Source organism: Plectropomus leopardus, chromosome 19 (assembly GCF_026936395.1).
Source record: "Plectropomus leopardus strain MGB_pleo_1.0 chromosome 19, ASM2693639v1, whole genome shotgun sequence".
NCBI lineage: Eukaryota > Metazoa > Chordata > Actinopteri > Perciformes > Serranidae > Plectropomus > Plectropomus leopardus.
Genome location: NC_142194.1, coordinates 28,603,798 through 28,625,037, shown reverse-complemented (window position 1 = coordinate 28,625,037; position 21,240 = coordinate 28,603,798). Strand labels below are relative to the sequence as shown.

Here is a 21,240-nt window from a genome sequence, read left to right as displayed (position 1 = left end):
ACAATAATAGGCTAATAAAATATCTAGACAAAAATCATAAATATAAAAACTAGGCACTGTAAATGTATGTATCATTTTATTAATGACAGCTGAGTTATGCATTCTGAATGCTTATTGTGATGTATCAACTCAATTTGCACTGTTGTCAGTAACTGAATATGTGTAGGTGTAAGACATTTAATTGAAAAAAACTCTAACCATTTACTTTTCTTTTGCTGATAATCAAAGAGCACATATACAGAAATATATTGGAACCACATGGAATCTACCATTAGCTTCCACTGGTCCTCTAACTCAAGGGAAACAGTGATCAAATATTCACTATATCTGAAAAACAGCGTCAACTCAAAAGTAACCAGATCCAATTGTCATGCCATGTTTTGGGGTATGCTAAATTAAACCTCCAGTGAATTCATTATTTTTATATTTAGAGAACGTGGTCTGCACTTGAGAATTTAGAGCAAGTGTTGTATTTTTCAGAACAAAAGCAGGGGTCATCATTGTCTTTGTGCATGTGATCTTTTGATTAGATCGGCCCAGTTGCCAGAATAAATGTTGGCATTGTAGATTTCTGAAAAACCACAGATATGCTACATTTTCACGTTTCAGATGGAGCGGTTATGTTGAACCTTCACATTTTGTTGCGTTTCAATTTTCAGTTTCATGTTATGTCAACACTGTGGTTAACATGTGGTTAGGTTTTAGGCACAAAAACACTTGGTTAGGGCCAGAAAACATCATGTTTTGCCTTAAAATATCCTGTTTGGTCACTTCAATTACGGCTGGACATGTCGTGAACTCTCGCTAAAAAAATAACCACTTTTGTTGATCTTGAGCAGTGGTTGGCTGCTGTCATGCCAACCTCCGTTCCGCCTCAGGAGAAGCTCAGCTTCTATGCATGTAATCTAAACTATGCCATGTGTATAAAACCTATGAATGTAACACAACCAAATTGTTTTCTTTTTAAATGTTATTTTGTACTGGCAAATAATACACACAACAGACACAAGAACTTGATGACATGAAAATGCGATCTCACGAAAAAAGGTGAACAAAACTAATGGAAGAATAAAAGTAAATAAAATAAAAAACTGAAAATAGAATTGATAGGATCACTTCAGTAATTTAGATAATTGGGGCAATAGTACTGGCACACTTGGAAAGAAACTGTAGTATACAGTGCTTTATTTTTTGGGAGTGCCTATAATTTACTTAAGTTTGTCTATTTCTGTCAACTGTCACTTTTACTCCACTCCATTTCCTAAATAAAATACTTCACTACATTTCCCCTGAGCATTTTAGTTACTTACTACAAATTAGGGAAGGAAGGGAGGAATGAAGGAGGAGATGAATGGACAGTTGAAGGAATGGAAAAACTGGATTTTGTTCTTTAACCCTCATTTCACACGCTTTTTATTCTTTTTTTTTTGTTTATTTATAATTTCATACTAATGGCATACATTTTGGCAAGACTATGTGTTTTTTTTAAAAAAAACAAAAAAACAAGTGTGTTTATTAATTTTTAGGTTGAGTAAACACATTACAACAACAAGAAAAAAAAAATATACAGGTGCAACACAGAACCATCACAGTAAGGCTCATCTTCAATAAGATAGACATCACAGGGCATTAAGATGTATTATTTTGCACAGTGCAGAAGATACATCATCCTTTACCTTAGAGAAAAGCATTTCAAATAGAACAAAACAGAAACAAACAGACGTACAGTAAATACATGGCAATTTCATTTGTTGAAGGGTGTGGCTTTAAGATGGCGCCAGTGTGTGAGGCGTACCGTCGGCCGCTCCGAATGTTATGCATATTTGTGCTGTTTGTATCACTTGTTGCACATGTTGTCGACTCCTTACTGGTGTACGATTGTCAAACGTTGCTAAATCTGAGTGTCTTCACTGAAGATCCTGTCATCTTGCAACGTTTTGGACAGAAATCTCTGCCTCCTTTACTTACGGAAATCCTGACATACCTTTGCCGCACATCAGCGTCATCCTCTTGGCGAAAACGCCGCCGCCGCTGTAGGAACCGGGGCGGGTGCCTGGTGAGGCTGAAGGCCGAGTGGCTGCGCACTGGTTGTGGCGGATGTGGAGCGGAATCTCGCCTTTATGTCTCTCGACGCTGGCTGGATCCTATCGCCGCCTGCTTGGTCCCGGTGGCCGGCTCGGATGATGTGTTTTTACCCCGCGATTCCTGCCCTCCTTGCCCCTGATGGCGCGGAGTGGATCCTGGGAACCTGCGTCCTCTCCTTAGGGACCCACAGTCAGCTGCTCGCCCAGACCCGCCGGCTCCTGCCAGGTTTGGCCTGGTTAACGCAAGATCGCTTGCGAATAAAACATTCATCCTGAAGGATTTCTTCGCATCTCGAGAACTGGACTTCCTCTTTGTCACAGAGACCTGGCTGCATGCTGGTGAGTCCAGTGCCTTCACAGAACTTCTACCTGATGAGTGCTGCTATTTTAATTCTACGCGGACATCTGGTCGAGGAGGAGGAATTGCGACTATTTTTAAAAACGATTTTAAATGTAAACTGACTTCTCCATCATCCGCCTTCACCAGCTTTGAATTAAGTTTGTTTGAGCTAGGTAGTTCTCACATAGTGCTGTGTGCGGTGGTTTACCGGCCTCCTAAATATAACAAAGACTTTCTAGCTGACTTTTCTGGGTTCTTGGCTGATATTATGCCGAGATATGACCGGGTTCTGATTGTCGGGGATTGTAATATTCATGTATGTTGTCCGGAAACCCCCTTGGCCAGGGGTTTCTTAAACATAATTGATTCTTTTAATCTTGTACAGTCTGTACTGGACCCGACACACGTTCGTGGTCACACGCTTGATCTTGTTTTATCATATGGTCTGCCTGTTTTTAACCTGGAGATCTGTGAAGCATATATGCCTATACTGTTTGAAGCTACTGTATGCACCAACACAGTTAAACCTCGCGCTGCTGCTCGCACACAGCGGGTTATTAACTCTTCCACTGCTGCTCGCTTCTCAGCCGCTTTCAGTCAGAACTGCGTCACTCCCGACCCTGTGTGCGATGACACAGAGGCTCTTTGCTCTATGTTTGTTGGCACCTGTCAAACTGCCATTGATGCTGCGGCCCCGCTAAAGAGCAAGCAGCATAAAGTGATAACTGAGCCTTGGTTGAATGAAACAACCCGCACTGCCAGATGGGAATGTCGCAGAGCTGAGCGGAGGTGGAAAAGAGATAAACTGAAGGTATCTTTTCAAATGTTGAGGGATTGTTGGCGTTTTTACCAGTCCACTGTGAAAGAGGCTAAAAGAAGTTATTTCTCTGACATTATTGTCTCAAATTGTCACAAATCTCGCGTGTTGTTTAAGGTGATTAACTCTGCTCTGAATGCTCCACAGACGGTGGGAATGGATTCCTCCCCTACTGTGTGTGAAAGCTTTCTGCACTTCTTCATTGCTAAAGTCACTTCTACCAGAGCACTTATTTCACCTCCTGATTACGACCCTTCAGTGTTGGTCCCCTGTTCTGCTGTTTTTGACTCATTTGAGCCTGTGTCTTTGTCTATCGTGCAGGAGACTGTGGATCATTTAAAGCCTTCAGGCTCACCCAGTGACCCTGTTCCTCCTCGTTTATATAAGGAGGTGTTCCCCACTGTTGGTCCACATTTACACAGCATCATTAACAGCAGTCTGTCCTCTGGAGTGGTCCCTGTGAATTTTAAACATGTATTTGTGCAACCCCTGATTAAAAAACCTGGACTGGATCCTGCTGTTATGGGTAATTTTAGGCTCATTTCTAAATTGTCCTTCCTCACCAAAATCTTAGAGAAGATCGTCTACTCTCAGCTCATAGACTTTTTAAGTGAACATAATGTTCTTGAGATCTTCCAATCTGGTTTTAAAAGTCTGCATAGCACAGAGTCTGCCCTTTTAAAAGTTTTTAATGACATTTTCTTAGCTACTGACTCTGGTCACTGCGTTATCCTGGTGCTCTTGGATCTAACTACAGCATTCGATACAGTGGACCATGACATACTGATTGCTCATCTGGAGCAGTGGGTGGGAATCAGTGGCACGGCTCTGGAATGGTTCAGGTCCTACCTGTCCCATCGGACATTCTGTGTTAGTCTTGGTGACTCTGTGTCCTCCGCTGCTCCTCTCTCATGTGGGGTCCCACAGGGTTTGGTCCTGGGCCCTCTGTTATTTTCTTTATACCTCCTCCCACTTGGCTCCTTCCTCAGAAAGCATGGTGTTGCTTTCCATTGTTATGCTGACGACAGTCAGATCTATTTCCCCCTCAAAAAGGCTGATTCATTCTCTCTTCAGCCTCTTTTAAATTGCCTGGATGACCTCAAGGCCTGGATGGCTCTAAACTTTCTGAGTTTTAATGAGAGAAAAACTGAAGTGTTGGTCTTTGGTGGCACTTCTGTGACCCCCCCAATTGATCTAGGTCCCTTGGCACAATACGCCAAACCCATCGTTAATGATCTGGGGATTATAGTGGACGCAGATCTTAAATTTGACAGCCAGATCAAAGCTGTGGTGAAATCAAGTTTCTTCCAGTTAAGGCAGCTGGCTAAAATAAAACCATTTGTTCACAGACAGCACTTTGAAACAGTGATCCACGCCTTTGTAACTAATTACTGGATTACTGCAACGCTCTGTATTTGGGGGTTAGTGGGTCCTCCATTGCTCGTCTCCAGTTGGTGCAGAATGCCGCTGCACATCTTTTAACAGGCACAAGAAAGTTTGATCACATTTCACCGATTTTAGCTTCACTTCACTGGCTGCCCATCCATTTTAGAATTCATTTTAAGATTCTTTTATTTGTTTTTAAATCTTTAAATGGTCTTGCCCCACCATACCTCTCTGAGCTTCTGCACCCCTATACACCCAGCCGGTCTCTCAGGTCAGCTGACCAGCTGCTCCTGAGGGTGCCCAAGACAAGGCTGAAGCTCAGAGGGGATCGAGCGTTTTCTGTTGCAGCTCCAAAACTTTGGAATGAGCTGCCGCTGCACATTAGACAGGCCTCCTCACTGTCTGATTTTAAGACCCTTCTTAAAACCCATCTGTTTTCTTTAGCTTTTAACATCACGTAGGGTTGTTGGTTCACATGTGCATAGATACGACGGGCAATACACTTTTAGCCTATTTATTAATTATGTTTTATTGTTTATGCTGTTTTTAGTTCTATTATTTTATTGTCCTTTATTGTTTTTATTATTTTTATTTTTATTGTCTTTGTACAGCACCTTGGTCGACTCTGGTTGTTTTAAAAGTGCTTTATAAATAAATCTGATTGATTGGTTTACATACAGGGGGAACATGCCTCCAATGCTTCCCTCCCCTCTAAGAACACCATAAAAGATCTCCACATACTGTCAAAGATGGGGTATTTACCCTTTAATGTGAAGGTGAGTTTTTCCAGTGATAGTCCTGTAAGCCAGACACTAATACTTGGTTTGGAAGTGGATTTCCAAGATCTGGCTATAGTGTGTTTGGCTTGTAACATGCAAAAAATGATCATAGATTTGTTTGCTTTGCTAAGGTTATGGTTTGTCGGAAAGATACCAAGAATACATATTTTGGGGTCTATTTTTATTTTTATACCTGTAACATACAAAATCATATCCATCACCTCACTCCAAATGTCTGAATCTGTGGACAGTCCCATAAGCAGTGGTATAATGTCCCCTTTCTACCACATTTGTAGCACGAGTCAGGGTTATTGGGGTTAAATTTATTCAGTTGAGTTGGTGTAACGTATATTCTCATTATCCACTTGTACTGAAGTAGTTTAAAATGGGTATTTATTGTATGTGTTTGGGATTTTAAGCAAGCTTTCTACCAGTCCTCAGTGGAGATAACAGAATTCAAATCTTCACACCATGCCAGTCTTTTAATATCTGAAGACACCGATGATCCTTCCGTAATCATTGCATAGAAGCTTGAAGTCAATCCCCTCTTAGAATGTCGATTTGTTACTATTTCTTCAATGGGACTAAGAGTAGGTAGAGATAAAGACTTCTGTAGCTTAAATATATAGCTTCTTATCTGCAGGTATTTGAAAAAATGTTTTGGTTGTATGTCATATTTTTGTTTCAGATCTTCAAACAACATGAGAATGTTATTGTCAAATAAATCTGCAATTTTACTAACGCCTTTGTTTGCCCAGATTTTAAAGCCCATATCTTGCTTGCCAGGTTTAAATTCACTGTTACCCCAGATTGGTGTATATTGAGATAACACAGGTATCTCACCTGTATGTTTGTGAACCTCATGCCATACCAGAATCGTGTTTTTAACAAAGGGATTATGTGTTATTGCCTTTAATTCTTTTAATTTAGCTGAGTATAGATATGAATTGAGTGGTAGAGGGGATGACATACTTCTTTCCATATTCATCCAGGACCATGGCGTTTCTTGTGCAAACCAGCAAGAGGTAGTAGTGAGCTGAGCAGCCCAATAATACCATTGGAGATTTGGGAGTTTCAACCCTCCTCTATCATAGGGAAGATAAAGCAAAGATAAGCGAAGTCTAGCCCTTCTGTTGTTCCAAATGAAATTACAGAACATGCTTTTCATCTTTGAAAAATAATTAATAGGAGGACCCAGAGGAATGGAATGAAAGAGGTAAAGAAATTTTGGAAGAACGTTCATTTTAAGTATATTGATCCGCCCTATCATAGAAATTGGTAGCGTTGACCATCTATTAATAGATTCTGAAACTGATTCTATCACCGGATTATAATTTGTCTCTACTAAATCTTTAATTTTAGGGGTGATCCTAATACCAAGATAAGTGAAGCTATCCCTAACTATTTTGAATGGTGTTTGTACGGGAGGATTTATTCTTTCCGAATGTTTAAGGAAAAGTATAGCAGATTTTGATTGGTTAATTTTGTAGCCAGATAGCTTGCTAAAAGAGTTAATGGTCTTAAACAGGTGTTGCAATGACTGTTCTAGATGGGATAAAAAAATTACAATATCATCCGCAAATAAGCCTATTTTGTTGTCGATCTCATTTATTTTGATGCCTATAATATGTTGATTGCTCCTGATGGCAATAGCCAAGGGCTCAATCGCCATCACAAACAGAAGAGGTGAAAGGGGACACCCTTGGCGTGTGCCTCTTAAAAGATTAAAGGGTTTGGATATAATATCATTTGTTAATACAGATGCAGCCGAGTTGTTACATAAAACTTTAATCCAATTAGAAAAATATTGGCCAAAGCCAAAACGTGCAAGCACGTGATGGAGATATTGATGTTCGACGCGATCAAACGCTTTTTCTGCATCTAGCGAAAGTACTGCTGTATCTGGATTTTCTGTCTTCGCATAAATAATATTAAGGACCCTGCGGACACCGTGGAACGCTTGCCGTCCCTTAACAAATCCATTTTGGTCTGGATCAGAGAGACAAGGCAGGTATTTTTCAAGTCTTCGTGCCAGCACTTTGGCAATTATTTTGGCATCAGAATTAATCAGTGAAATTGGTCGATAAGGATCACATTTTGTTGGTGGTTTTCCAGGCTTCAGTATCAAAATTATAAGTGCGTTGCACATGGATGGTGGAAGTTTGCCGGAGTTGAAGCTTTCTACAAATACATCTAACAGTGGAGATAATAGTTTGTTCTTAAAGATTTTATAAATATCAATAGGTAGTCCGTCTGGGCCAGGGGCCTTTCCCCCTTTCATTTTGTCAATTGCTTCAGATATTTCATCTGATGTAATAGGGGAATCTAAATCCGCTTTAGCTTCCTCACTAAGAGATGGGAGCCTTAACTGTTCAAAAAAATCTTGAAATAATTTGTCAGTAACTAAACACTCCGATGAATATAACTGTGTGTAATATGATTCAAAAATTGTATTAATTATTTGAGGATCTGATATTATATCTCCGTTAGCAGTGATAATCTCTGTGATGATTCGTTCATTTTGTTCTGTCTTTAAGCGCCATGCAAGTAATTTCCCTGCCTTCTCTCCCTGATCATAATAGGTCTGCTTCAGTCTAATTAAACCTGCTAGAGCTTTATTGGTGGATAACCTATTGTACTTCGCTTTTAGAATTGCTAATTTCTGTTGTTTTTCTTTGCTATTATCACCAGTTAGTTCCAATTCAAGTTCCTTTATATAGCTTTCCAGCACCAGCATCTCTAGATATTGTTTATTCGATTTATTTCTTGTGTAACCCATCATTTGGCCCCTAATAAAAGCTTTGAAAGCCTCCCATCTTACTGAGGCAGATGTTTCTGTTGTATTTAACTGAAAATAGTCATCAATATTTTGCCCAACGTAGTCAAGAAATTTGGGATTTTGTAACCACTGTAGCCTTAGGTGCCAAAGTCTTTTCCCTTTGACCGTGGTTGTAGCAGAGTAATTAAGCAGAAGCAGTGCATGATCAGAAATGAGGATACTCTTGTACGTACAATCACTAACATTTGGAGCAAACGATTTGGACATGAGAAAGTAATCTATGCGGCTGAATGTATTATGTGTAGCAGAATGACAAGAGTACTCTTTCTTTGTAGGGTTTTTTATTCTCCAAATATTGATTAGGTTAAGATCCTGCATAAATTGATGAATTATTTTCCTGCTTCTTGCATGGGTTAGATCAATGCCTGAAGAGCGATCAAGTTTCGGATCAAGGGTACAGTTAAAATCAAAATTAACAAAAATAAATTATTATAAAAATTAGGATCGTCATTATTAGGACCGTATAAATTCACAAGAATCAAGTCTTGGTTTATTAATGAAGCTTGTATAATAATAAATCTGCCCGTTGGATCCAAAACAGTCTTTTGAATACGAAGAGGAACAGACTTATGGATAAGCACTGCGATTCCCCTAGCATATGATGAAAAACAGCATGTGACTATTTGACCTGGCCATCTTTTCTTCAAACGTCCTGTTTCATTAGAAAGCAAATGTGTTTCTTGTAAGAAGACTATTTTGGGATGATATTGCTTAATCCTATTCATAATTTGCTTAACTTTTACTAATTTTCTTAGGCCTCTAACATTCCAGGAAATTATCTGAAGGTCTAAATTCCTATTAATGTGTTAATACTGTGAATATGGCATAGCCCCGATGATAACATTTTGCCATTCCTGTGAAATGCACCTCAAAGTTAACAAAAAAGAACAATAAAACACTCATAACAACACAGAACTGTTAACCCTTCCCACCCCTTGTGATCTAGTTTAAACAGAAACCCTCCTCTCTTATAGTGACTTGGTTATGTTCACTGATCCTTTAAAAGGAGCAAGAGAAAAAAAAAAAAGGAGTAGAAAAACTTCTACCTAAATTATCTAGGTCAAGTGCTCCGATCCTGGTGAATATTAATTATGTCAGCCATCACCCTCATGTTTAGAATGCAAGTATTAGCATCCAAATCAGATTTCCTTGTATTCAGGATAGACAACATTAAAACACTGTGACAGTGTCCTTAACTGTCCTACATAGGCATAGATGTGTTTAATATTGTGTTTTAGCTTACTTAATGTTGGCCATTGTTTACCCGTCTTTCTGTTGGCAAACACGCTGGATGAATGCTTCCACCTCTCCCGGTGTGTTGAATAGGTGCTGACTGCCTTTGTGAAAGATCTTCATTTTTGCTGGAAATATAAGTCCAAAGTCCAGGTGTAACTCCCGGAGTTTCTGCTTCACACCACTGTATTGCCGCCGTTGTTTCTGTACCTCCACAGACAGGTCTGGAAAGAACATGACTTGATGCTCCCGGTACATCACCTTTCCTTTTTGGCGAGCTGCTCTCATTACCCGAACTTTATCTTGATAGTTGAGAAACTTCATGATGAGAGTACGCGGGGCTCCGTTCGGGTCTCGTTGGCCGGGGAGCCGGTGGGCACGTTCAATCATAACGGGTCTGAGAAACGTGTCAGGTCCGAAGATCTCGGGCAGCCAGGCTTGAAGAAATGCGACCGCATCTTCCCCCTCAGTTCTCTCTGGTAAGCCGATCAGCCGTAGGTTCGATCTCCGGTGTCTGTTTTCGAGGTCATCCAGTTTTAGTGTAAGCTCTTCAACTTTCTTTTGAAGGGACTTTTCCTTGCCAGTTAGCGCTGAGATGGCGTCTTCAGCTTTGCTAATGCGGGACTCGGCCGCCGTTAGCCTCTCAGAAAACACACCAATTGCTTCTTTTATCTCCTGGTTAGACGAGACGACTTCACGCAGTTGAGTTGAAAAGTCGGCTCTCATTGAATGAATGGTGGCTAAAATGTTAGCCCTGTCGTCTTGGTGAGCCGCATTAGCATCCTCCGAGTCCGTCTCGCCATCCACCGAGGCATTGTCCATGCTAGCATCGTCGTCGTCGATGCCACCTGTTGCCGTTTTCATCTGATTATTTGTTTTCTTTCGTGGCATTTTGGTTCACAGTATGCCTAAAAAGCTTTTGCTGTACTAACCGAGTTGGTTGAGGGTCGACTTAGCAAAATGGAAAAGTTAAATAGATGTCGCGGGATCGGAGCTCAGCAACCTGCTGCTGTTCAGGCAGACGTCATAACCGGAAGTCCCCAAGACTATGTGTTTTTAATTTAATCCTGGAATTACAGCTCAGCTCCTGAACACACAGCCGTCAAAACATAAAAACATGCATTGTATTGTTTCTGGGTGTCATTCAGGGCCTTTGCCTTGGAGTTTGTCAATTTTACTATTTTCTACCTGATAATTTTTACTAGATTTGGCATTTGGAGAAAATACTTGCTATTTCCACTAGGTGCACTGTCACAATTCATGTTGCTGCTAATCATTGACATATCTCAGGCTGTCATCATCAAAAAAATCTACTTTGCATGTAGTATATTAAAAACAATTCATGTTTTGTATTCCGATTTGTTCTGGATTAAACCCCAAACATACTCTACCTAGCAGAATAACAAGTTTCCATGCAGAATTCCCAATATTACATTTAAAGCAGTAAATTCAAAACAAATGTCGAGTGGCCCAGTCAATCTTGGATTTGGTCCATAAACTTGCAGCATATGGACAATAGAAAAGCACATCTGTGGTTTGCAAAAATGTACAATGCCAACATTTGTACATACATCGAGTGGCGACTGAACTGGGTTGGATTCAATACTTAAGAAGAAGGCCAGCAACTTGATGACACTGCTTCATTTAATTTTATATCTGCATGGGTTGGCAAAGTCAGGCCATGTGTATATAAAATTGGCCAACAACATTCATTTGTTTATGTGCTGCGGTTTAATGTGTACAACAGTGTATTTAAACTATGTGCAAATCAAACAATCAAGTACTTTCTAGCTGGCATTTACCAAAGACAGGTTTTATATTTCCTGTTAAACTTCAGGTGGATGTCCTACATGATTTCCTGCATGAACTAAAATGCCCCTAAACTATCCCTATAGAAGGAGCATGTAGTTGTAATTAGTGAGTGAACATTGTCACCAGTCACTTACCTTGTCTATTTTGTTGAATTTATCCGATTTTTTTTTCTTTTCTCTTTTGACTAAAATGCTTCCCCAGGGTTCAATGGTGTGCGCAAATTTTTTTTTTTTAGAAACACAGCGTGTGGTTAACAGAAAAGCCGCAACAGAAATGCTTTTTTTTTTTTTACTGGAGGGCTTTTAATCTAAAATAAAGAATACTTGAAGTGACGACACTAACTTCAGCCTCTGTAACTTTATGATGAATTATGGACGGGCGACTTTCGCTTGCATAAAGGGTAACAATACAGTAACCTACATTGTGGAGAAAAATGGAGCTCATTAATTTTATTTTTGGTAAAGAGAGGGAGAGCAAGGTTTGACTGAGCTGGTGGCTAACACTAACATGGCTGATAACAAAAAGGCCAACATGGCAGCTAACGTCAGTGAAGCTACCGTAACCCTGCTGTCCTCCTGTTGAGCAGATGGATTCCACTCCTGCTGTGGACCGCTGGCTGACCTGTAAGCATGCCAGACGGCCAAAATATGAAAGCAGTTGGACAGCTGATATCTATTGCATTTAGTAGACATGGGCCAATGTGGCCAACACGCAGACAGACAATGAGAAAAAACTGTATCTCAGAACCACAGTACACAAGGAGAGGGAATGCCTGTACACACATAATATAAATATGTATGCAATTAATTATTTCATAAACTCTGTTGGAACTTTTCTTTGTGTGCTCCTAATATTTTTTTTCATTTAGGAGCACATTTACTTCTTGGGGAAAAAGTTAGCATAGAGCCCCACTCCCTGAAGTATTCAGATTTGTCAGTAGTTTGACAAATTGAAGTTATCTGTAAATACCATTTTAAAATGACAAATTTATTATAGTTGGCACTTTTGGTAATATTTGATGTAAAGTTTTATGTTGATGTCAATCACTTTGTCAGAGAAGGTTTTCCTTTGTAAAAAGAAAAAAAAGGGAGAAAAAAAGAAAGATGAATATCAGTCTAAATGCAAATTACATGAGCACTGGGATTTGATTATACCGCTCAGTTTTTTGTGTATTTGAGCCAATGTCTGTCAGGGACACACTTCATTCCTGTGTCTTCTCCATATACATTTATTGCACTTATCATCCTAGAAAGTTTTGAAATCACAGCTGTAGGCCCTCTCTTTGCACGCAACTTATTTTAATTCAAAGTGTCAGAGATTGTTCTTTGTGCAAGTGTCACCTGATGACAGCATCCAGCTGTCTGGGTTTGTAGACACTGTGTGTACTTTCCAAAATCACTGGAACAGCCATATATAAATTATGTCCTAGCACTCATTTGCATTTAAACTCAGGCTCTGATTGGAACCTATGCATGAATATAGGTTTCAGGGCTTGGAGGTGTTTTTTTGGTGGAGCTGGCTGATGTAACCAATGTCAGTGAGAGTGAAATCCCCATCCGCTGACATGTTCTCACACAGCTTGAACACAGAAGCTCACAGATTCAGACACAGTAAGCTGTGGTTTTGCCTTCAGACTCCTTCTCTTTATCTTCTTCTCAGCCTGCTTCTGTCTCTTGATCTCTGCTTTTACCGATTCACAAGTTCACTTATTTTGCATAAAGCAGTTGATTTGGTTGAGGTCAATGACCTTAAAAAATATTTTAACAACTCTGAATGCAAGGAAGGAATGGATGTAAATGGAGAACTGTAGATATTTCCAAAAATGATCAGAAGTCCAGTTTGAATATTTCTAAAATGCGAAAACACCTGATGTCCATTTGTTCTTGAGTGTGCAAGTGTGAAACGTTATCACTTCAGCCCTTATGTTTTTCTGCCTCAGTGCAAAAACAGCACAATGCTACAAGGTACAAGGTACATCTATCTGCACTTACAAATAGGACTGGGCCACATTACATAGAGCAATATCACTATATTATTTTGAATATATGATTATATTATATCACTGTATTATTTTGAATATCAAATACATTGCTCAAAGAAGCATCACTATATTATTTTGAATATTAAATACATGAATATCATTACATATTTTTAATGACAACTATTTTGACAAATGAATAGTCTGTTGATTTTTAATTTGACTAAAACATTTTAATGAGATAAAAAGAAAGAAATACATTTGTATTTCCAGCCATTATTTCCAGCATTTTGTTCAGTAAAGTAGGGTTGCACGATATGTGCGGTGGCTGCACTGATACTGTACCCTCGGCTCGCCCTGATTATGGTCTTGGTTTTGACACAGCTGTGGTAATGTCTGAAGCTACGCCTGTGTTCGTGCTTGACGCAACCCTCTACTGCCATTATTATGAGCCGCGCCTTCACTATCAATATATGCATGGGACTCTTATCAACACTCACAATATTATCATTGAGTGCATTTAGTAATTTTACACCTGTTGGTATTGTAATATGACATCTGTCTATTTCCATTATTGATGTGCATCTCTCTCCCTCTCTCTCTTTCTCTTTCCGTTTTGTCATAATTGTAATTCAGTTGTTATTTACGACGTCTATTGCACGTCTGTCCATGTGTGTTCAGGAGTTTTTCCTTAGGTGATGTGAGGGTCAAAGGGCAGAGGGATGCTGTATGCTGTAAAGCTCTCTGAGGCAGACAGTGTTTTGTGATAATGGGCTTAATAAATAAAATTGACTTGACTTGATATTGGATTTTGGCGGATAACCTGTACCAATATTGATGTATATATATATATATATATATATATATATATATATATATATATATATATATATATATATATATATATATATATACACTTTTCCAGTTTTAGTGATCATCAAGTCTCTGTAGTGGAATTAACTTCATATTATGCATACTCTTATCATGATGGCCCACCAGCAGGAGACGTGAAATATATGCAACATCTTTCATTGTGCAAAATAAGAAAAATACTTCAATCTAGGGTTGATATTTTTTTGTACATGTTCAGATTGTCAGTAAGAAAAATTATATAGGTTTATGATACTGGCAGAAATCAGCATGTTGACTGATTGAGATATTTCATTTTAAAGCCAATATCAGCCCATACCAATGGCATGCCGATGTAATCATGCATCCCTAGTTGCAACTATTTTGATAATGGGTAATCTGCCTATAATTAGATAGAATTATAATTTCTGGCATTTTATTCAAAGAATAAGTAATACTTCATCTTCTAAAGGCTATGATGCTGTTTAAAACAACTTGCAAAAGAAAAAAGCATATGCATTCTATATTAGACAAGTCAAGGTCTTCACAATAAAAAAATTAAATACATGGACTTGTATGTAACTAATATATATTTGTTCAGATATTGCTCAAGTTTCTGTTGTGACGAAATTAAGTATTCACAAACAGCCTCTGACTAATGGCCTGTGGCTTGATTTGAAAGCACTGCTAAAAGCTATGTTCCACTTTTGCATTTGATCCCAGTCCTACACATATGTAACTGACAAGATGAGGCTGCATTTTCCACAGCAGAGGTACTGTGCACGTTGCATCAACCCTCATTTGGCTAACCGAGTTGTCTCATGACATCCGTTGAAGGATCCTTTATTTTTTTCGTGCAGTGACGTTGTCAGTTGCAGAGTCCTCTAAAGCTGATGTACACAATTGCTAGATGCTGGGAAAAGAAGTCTTCCTGAGGAACGAGTTCCTCTTGCTCTACATGTAAGATATGTCTTATAACTTGAACCAACCTTCTTCCCCGAATGGGAGCAAGACCTCAGCTGCACACTGCACACTTTGCCCCCCTCAGAAAATGTCAAGAGGAATGCTGAATCAGTGAATGAAGACTGGATCTCACTGGAGGATAAGATAGGAGCAGCATGCTGTTTGCAAATAAGCCACGGGCCTTTCATGATCATCTAACCAAAACAAATTCATAAGATTGAATTTCTCAGTCTTTCATGAATTGAGTTTTTCAATCAGTTGGCCCCAGGCACATATGTGAAGGACTCCATGTGTACATTGATGAAACAGTTTATTACTGGAAGATAGCAGCTATTCTACAGCTGACACAGACCTGTGACTGTTTTTATGTGACTTGAGCTACAGCACGCCCTGCCAGAGGTTACTCCAGTTCATGACAAAGTTGGCTCTAAACATTCATTCCAAAAGCCAAGCCCTCTTTTTCATGTTTTTGTTACTTCAGTGTGTATTTCTGAGTGTGCATGTGTACATACAGTACACACAGTTGCATGCTGACAGTCTTGTTGAACACTCTCACCTCTACTCAAAGTAAAACCAGGGACTGAAACAACCTCTTCTGTCTCATTCCATAAATTCCCTCCATTCTTCCGTCACTCCACCTCATTAACACAGTTCAGTGACAGCAGAAATAACATGGCTATCCATCGTCCCTCACTACATCTCTGCTGTCTATCTGCTGTAGACGCAGAGATAACAAAGTGTTGAATGAGGGTAGTTAAAGATTGGGAAGGCAGGTTTTTTTTCTCCGTCATTAGCAAGAATTGAAAAAAAAAATACCCTGTGATAGGGTCTTTGGCCAATCACAGGTCATTTCAGAAAGGAGGTATTCCTGCTGACAATTGAAGATGTGCATGCAGGTCCCTTTAGTGAAAGCCTGATTCAGTGACAAAAAAGTCCTACAAAAAGTTGCTATTTCGGCAACAACAACTGCCTACATTGCTAAGCAACCCAAAAGAGAGCACAGCTCGATGCTCGGGACAAACTGCGTGTATGAGCAGCGCTGCTGCAGAGCTGCCTGCCTCTGTAACTACTGTATTTCCACAATTTAAAAAAAATACTGTACTCCACTCATGGAGACTTGCAAATATTTCACAATAAAAGGCCCTGTGTTAACAACTAAAGGGATGCTTTTAACAGAAACATAGAGGGCTGTTATTTTGAAACAGAAACATCAAGTTTGTGTAAAAGATATTTGTTTGTATGTCCTCACGTCTGTGGCAGATAAAGACATTGAAACCGTAGTAGGGGGGTATAATGTCCATTTAATTATCAAAACAACATTTTCAAAGTCTATTTTTGCTGAAAACTACACGCATCATGCAGAAAGGAGAGGTATTTCTCTAGACATTTCTCTAGATTTTCTGTGGCTAAGGAGCAGCCTAGCCTGAACAGCAGCTGAAACTAAACAGCACTGCTCAAACCTGCAGTGTGGCTACTCTAACCTGTTAACATAGCCGCCAAAAAGCAAAACAACAGGTTCGGTGACACATATGTGCCCTCCACGCAGGCAGTGTGGCTCAGGCGTTATATCAAAGAGTCTAAAGGAAAGTCCCACAATAAACAAATTAAACGTGTCAATATTGGCAAAGTGTTTCAGAAATGGAGAAAAGTTTTTTATTATGTAATCCGTTACTGGTGACTTCTGTGATAGCGACTTTGGGGCTTTATCTGGTTCAACCAAATGGCTCGTACTCTTTAACATAAAGGTCTGTATCTCTAGGGATACTTTCAATAAGTTGTCAGAAACGTATGAGAACAAACTGTCAGTGGCAAAAAGAAGCACTTTTAGTGGACACCAACTGACGGTGCAAACATGCCCCATTGCAGACTGTTTTGGCGCTGCCGTCTGCAGCAGTCTCACTCAATACTGAGCCAATTTCAAAAATGATTTTTCCTTTTACTCACTTAGACACAAAAACATGGGAAAACCAAACGTACCTGTGAGAGCCTTTGGGCTACACTGTTTGACTCCACTCTGTGTCAGATAAATGGGCCTCTGTGCTGAGCGGTTTGGATCCCAGCCTGACTTAGGCAGACTTGTCTGATGGCCTGTGTTGTTACCGCTTAAACCACAGAAAGCAGAAAGAGCTAATTTTAGATACAGTGTACAGATTTATTTTCTGTGTCAATTTAGGCAACTCCTCATATGTTAAAGGATACTCTGCTTCTGGACTTATTTGGATCACACGTTAGCTCTAATTGCAACATGAATGAACACAAATTACGATGATTAGAATTAAAGGAATACTTTTCCAATTTTAAACCAGCTTTGTATCAAACAAGCGTGGATAGTGTGTTTAGATGAGCGGTGGGAAACTTCCCTCCATCTTATCAGTGCCTGGATATCCTTCCTTCCACCTGGCGAAACTCCGCCAAATGATGTTTCACCGGCTCTCAGGGCTGTTGCTCGAACTACAGGCTGTACTTCCACATTTTCATTTTGCCTGCCAACCATGCTGCCACAACGGACACAAAGAGTAGACAGCAGATCAAGAGACATACCTGCCAATCTATCTGTCTTTCAAATTTCGACCGAAATCCAATTAAATGCTAAAACAAGGCAGTGCTGATCAAATGTAAATCAAGCTTATGTTTCTGCACTGGCTATTTTTCTCCTAAAATGTTTTCAGAGACGTATTATAATGCCCTGTTTTGCTGTAATGGTGAGTTTATGAACAGGAAGTGGGTGTCATTCTGCTTCATGTACAGTAAAAACGGAGGCAAAAAAACAAAAACAAATATTGAACAGGAAAAACCAAGCAGAAATTTCTGATAAAATACAGCTGATCAAATACAAATCAAGATTCTGTTACTGAGTTGCATATTTCTCACCTCAAATGTTTTCAGAGACATACTTAAACTTACTGTTTAACTGTAATGTAAGATCCGGCTGGTTGCCATTGTTTCATATGGACCAGTCCACATTACGTCACCCATCAGCGGGAGCGTTCATTGGTCTGTTAAAGCACATAGCATTCTGGTACTTGTAGGTTTTCTTCCTCTTAAACCAAATTGTCCCTTTTCTCTGATTACTTTGGTCATATAGCCCCAATTTCAAAAGTATTTGTCTCTCTCTACTGCAGAGACAGCCCAGTTTTATATGGGGACTCTCTTTATATCAGTGAAATCATACTTTTCATACTCTAATGTTTTATTGAAACAATTAGGTGGTACATAGAGAAAATAGAAAACAGACAATGTTTTCTTCTTTTTTTTCAAAGACTTATCAGACCCTCTACCACAATCCTCTTTCATTCCAACCCCATCCTACCCCACACACCTCAAGTGGCCAGTGGAAGCGCAACATAGCAGAAACACACAGCAAGAATTGGAGGACAGAAAACCAAAAAAATATAACAATTCCAAACAGAATATTATATGGTAGTGCCTAGCAACAAGAATAAGCAGAAGCATTGAGGAAAATAAATAAGTTAACAAAGGTAAATAAAATAAAATAATATAAGCAAAAAATGAAATTAAATCAATATTCAAAAAAAAAAAAAGACAATGGCTAGTCGCTGATGTCCAGGGTATCAGGCCCGACCATCGAAGAGCCAAAGGGGAAGGACTAGTGAAATCCATGTTTAATGTGATACACCTGCTGTCAATGCCATCAGTTTCCTCAGTTGTGAAATAATATTTGGCATCAAAACTGTTCTGATAAAACTCAAGTGAAGGTACAATAAAGAAACTGAAGGAGCACTCCAAACAGTTGAACCTCAAAAGGAAAAAAGCCAAAGAAATAAAAAAAAATCAACATAAACAGTATTTACCCTTTTGAAATTTGCAGAGTTGTTCAGCTGAAATGAAAGTTGTCGGTTGGTGATGTGTCATTCATCTGCCCCCTATTGGTCAGTCTCCCTTGCTGCCCAGTTCAGTCTTCATGCTCAGTTGACCAAGTTTAGCTCTACCAGTGGGCCCAGTGGGTGTAAAGAGCTGATGTCAGGTGTTTTTTTCCCTTTCTCTTTTAATGGAAGGCAGTTATTCACAGAAAGGGCCAGTAAATGTCTGCCTTGCCTCAGGAAGGCAAAATGGCTGCTGTATATTTCACTGAGGTCACGTCTTAATGTCCTCCCTACTGATGAGATGAAGGAGGGAGGGAAAGAGAGAAAAAATGCTGTGAGAGATGGAGAGAGAGAGAAGAGGGCATGAAGTGGAAGATGAAAGGGAGAGGTGGACAAGAGACAGAGGGAGCCGAGGCACAAGTGGATTGAAACATATAAATTAGACGTGCTCTCCATCTCACCAGCTCAGTGTTTCACTCTCTCCCCTCTTTACATTTATCATTCCGCAAGCCTCTGTGTGTGTGTGTGTGTGTGTGTGTGTGTGTGTGTGTGTGTGTGTGTGTGTGTGTGTGTGTGTGTGTGTGGGTGTGTGTGTGTGTGTGTGTGTGTGTGTGTGTGTGTGTGTGGAAGGTTCACGATGAGGTCACCAATTAACCAGTCCAGCAGTAATGCGAGTCAGACTGCAGGAGTGTGTGTGTGACTCTGTGTGTGTGTGTGTGCGTGCGTGCGTGTGTGTGAGAGAGAGAGAGAGACAGTTGAATGTGTGTGTCTTGCCTCTCTCTTGTTCTCCCTCTCTCAAACAGACTTTACTCCCTCACACACTCACTCTCTCTCTCACACACACACTGACATTTCATTAGCTGGTGTCAGTGTGTGTTCAGTCATGCGGCAGTGGCCGGGTCTGGCTAATACCACAGCCTGCCATGTGACCGTCTGCCCGCCTGCCACCGTCTACCGCTGGCTTTGATATGGAAATCCAGCCACAAGAGCCTGGAAAGCCCTGAGAGAGAGAGAGAGAGGGAGAGGGAGAGGGAGAGGGAGAGATCAGTACAACTGACCTTAGAGGTATAGGGGTGTGAAAAATCATAAAAACTTCATTTTGTAACTCTTACCGAGTTCTTTTTTTAATCCAAAACTATGTTTACTGGCTTTCTGTTCATTTTGAATAAACTAAAAGCACATTTACTAAAACCCTTCCTCCTGTTTAAGCATGCTCAGTGTAATTATAGACAAGGAAACAGAAGAATATATACGTACACATTAACAAGCAACAAGCTGGAATCTCTGTGCTGACAAAATAGTATATGACAGCAGAAAGCTGAACTTCCTGGTGAGGGTGTAACCAAGTGATACTGAACTTGCAGCCCGCGGGGCCAAATCTGGCCCCTGTTAGGGTGCTTAGTGGCCCCTCAACCATTTTCTAATTGACAATAAAAATAAATTGATTCACACTGGGAATTTTAAGGTGCCAGAGTGGATAAAACAGCATCAAAGTAGAGCTTGTTTATCAAAAAAGTGCCAGTGGAGGATCCCCCACAACCCCCAACAGAGGTCCTAGCTAGTCCCCTAATGTCCAAAAATCCTAGAAATGTCATAAAATCCTACAAATATTGTAAAATCATAAAAACATCCTAAGATCTTAGAATTGTCTTAGAATCTTAGAAATGTCCTTAAATTCTAGAAATGTTGTAAAATCCTAGAAATGTTGAAAACTTCTCAAAGCATCCTTAAAGCCAAGAAATTTCTGAAAATCCAAGAAATGTTCTTAAATCCAAGAAATGCCCTAAAAACCGAGAAATGTCCAAATAATTGATTTAATCAATTTAGTGAAACCATGAGCAAGTGGCATGGTAAAAAAGAGTGATGAAATTAAATTGGTGACTTCCTTCCCCTGAAGTGGTCATGAAGGTCGAATATGTGTCCATCCCTCTAATATTTAGATTTTTCTCAGTCTGTATGGGTCCTCTGATCAAGAGAATGAAATTACTTTTCATTCAACTAATCCAGTCATTGTCACATAAAACAATATTTTCTCTTCCTCCTGCACCATGTTGTTTGGTATGTTTCTGTGTATTTTGCACCACAAGACAGCCCCCAGAGAATCTGTGGGAGGATCTTCCAGCTCTGCCTGTAATCAGTGCTCGTGAGCGATGATTCCACGTAACTTGCATCAGTCTACATACTGTGTATTCTGTGTGCACCAGATCACAAACCAAGTGTACAGTGATGGTGATTACATGAACTGTTGCAGCCCTACTGCCCAGTAATAAAATTTCATTCGGCAGTCGAAGCCTTCCAGGATTGTTCTGTAGGTAGAGGAGACACAGTCGAGCATG

The 21,240-nt window shown here is 39.8% G+C and overlaps 1 protein-coding gene across 1 annotated transcript in view; it reads left to right on the top strand.

Moving 5' to 3' along the window:
• Nucleotides 1–21,240, top strand: part of reep3b (receptor accessory protein 3b) — a 72,757-nt gene that overhangs the window by 26,833 nt on the left and 24,684 nt on the right. The gene's annotated exons all lie outside the window — the stretch shown is intronic.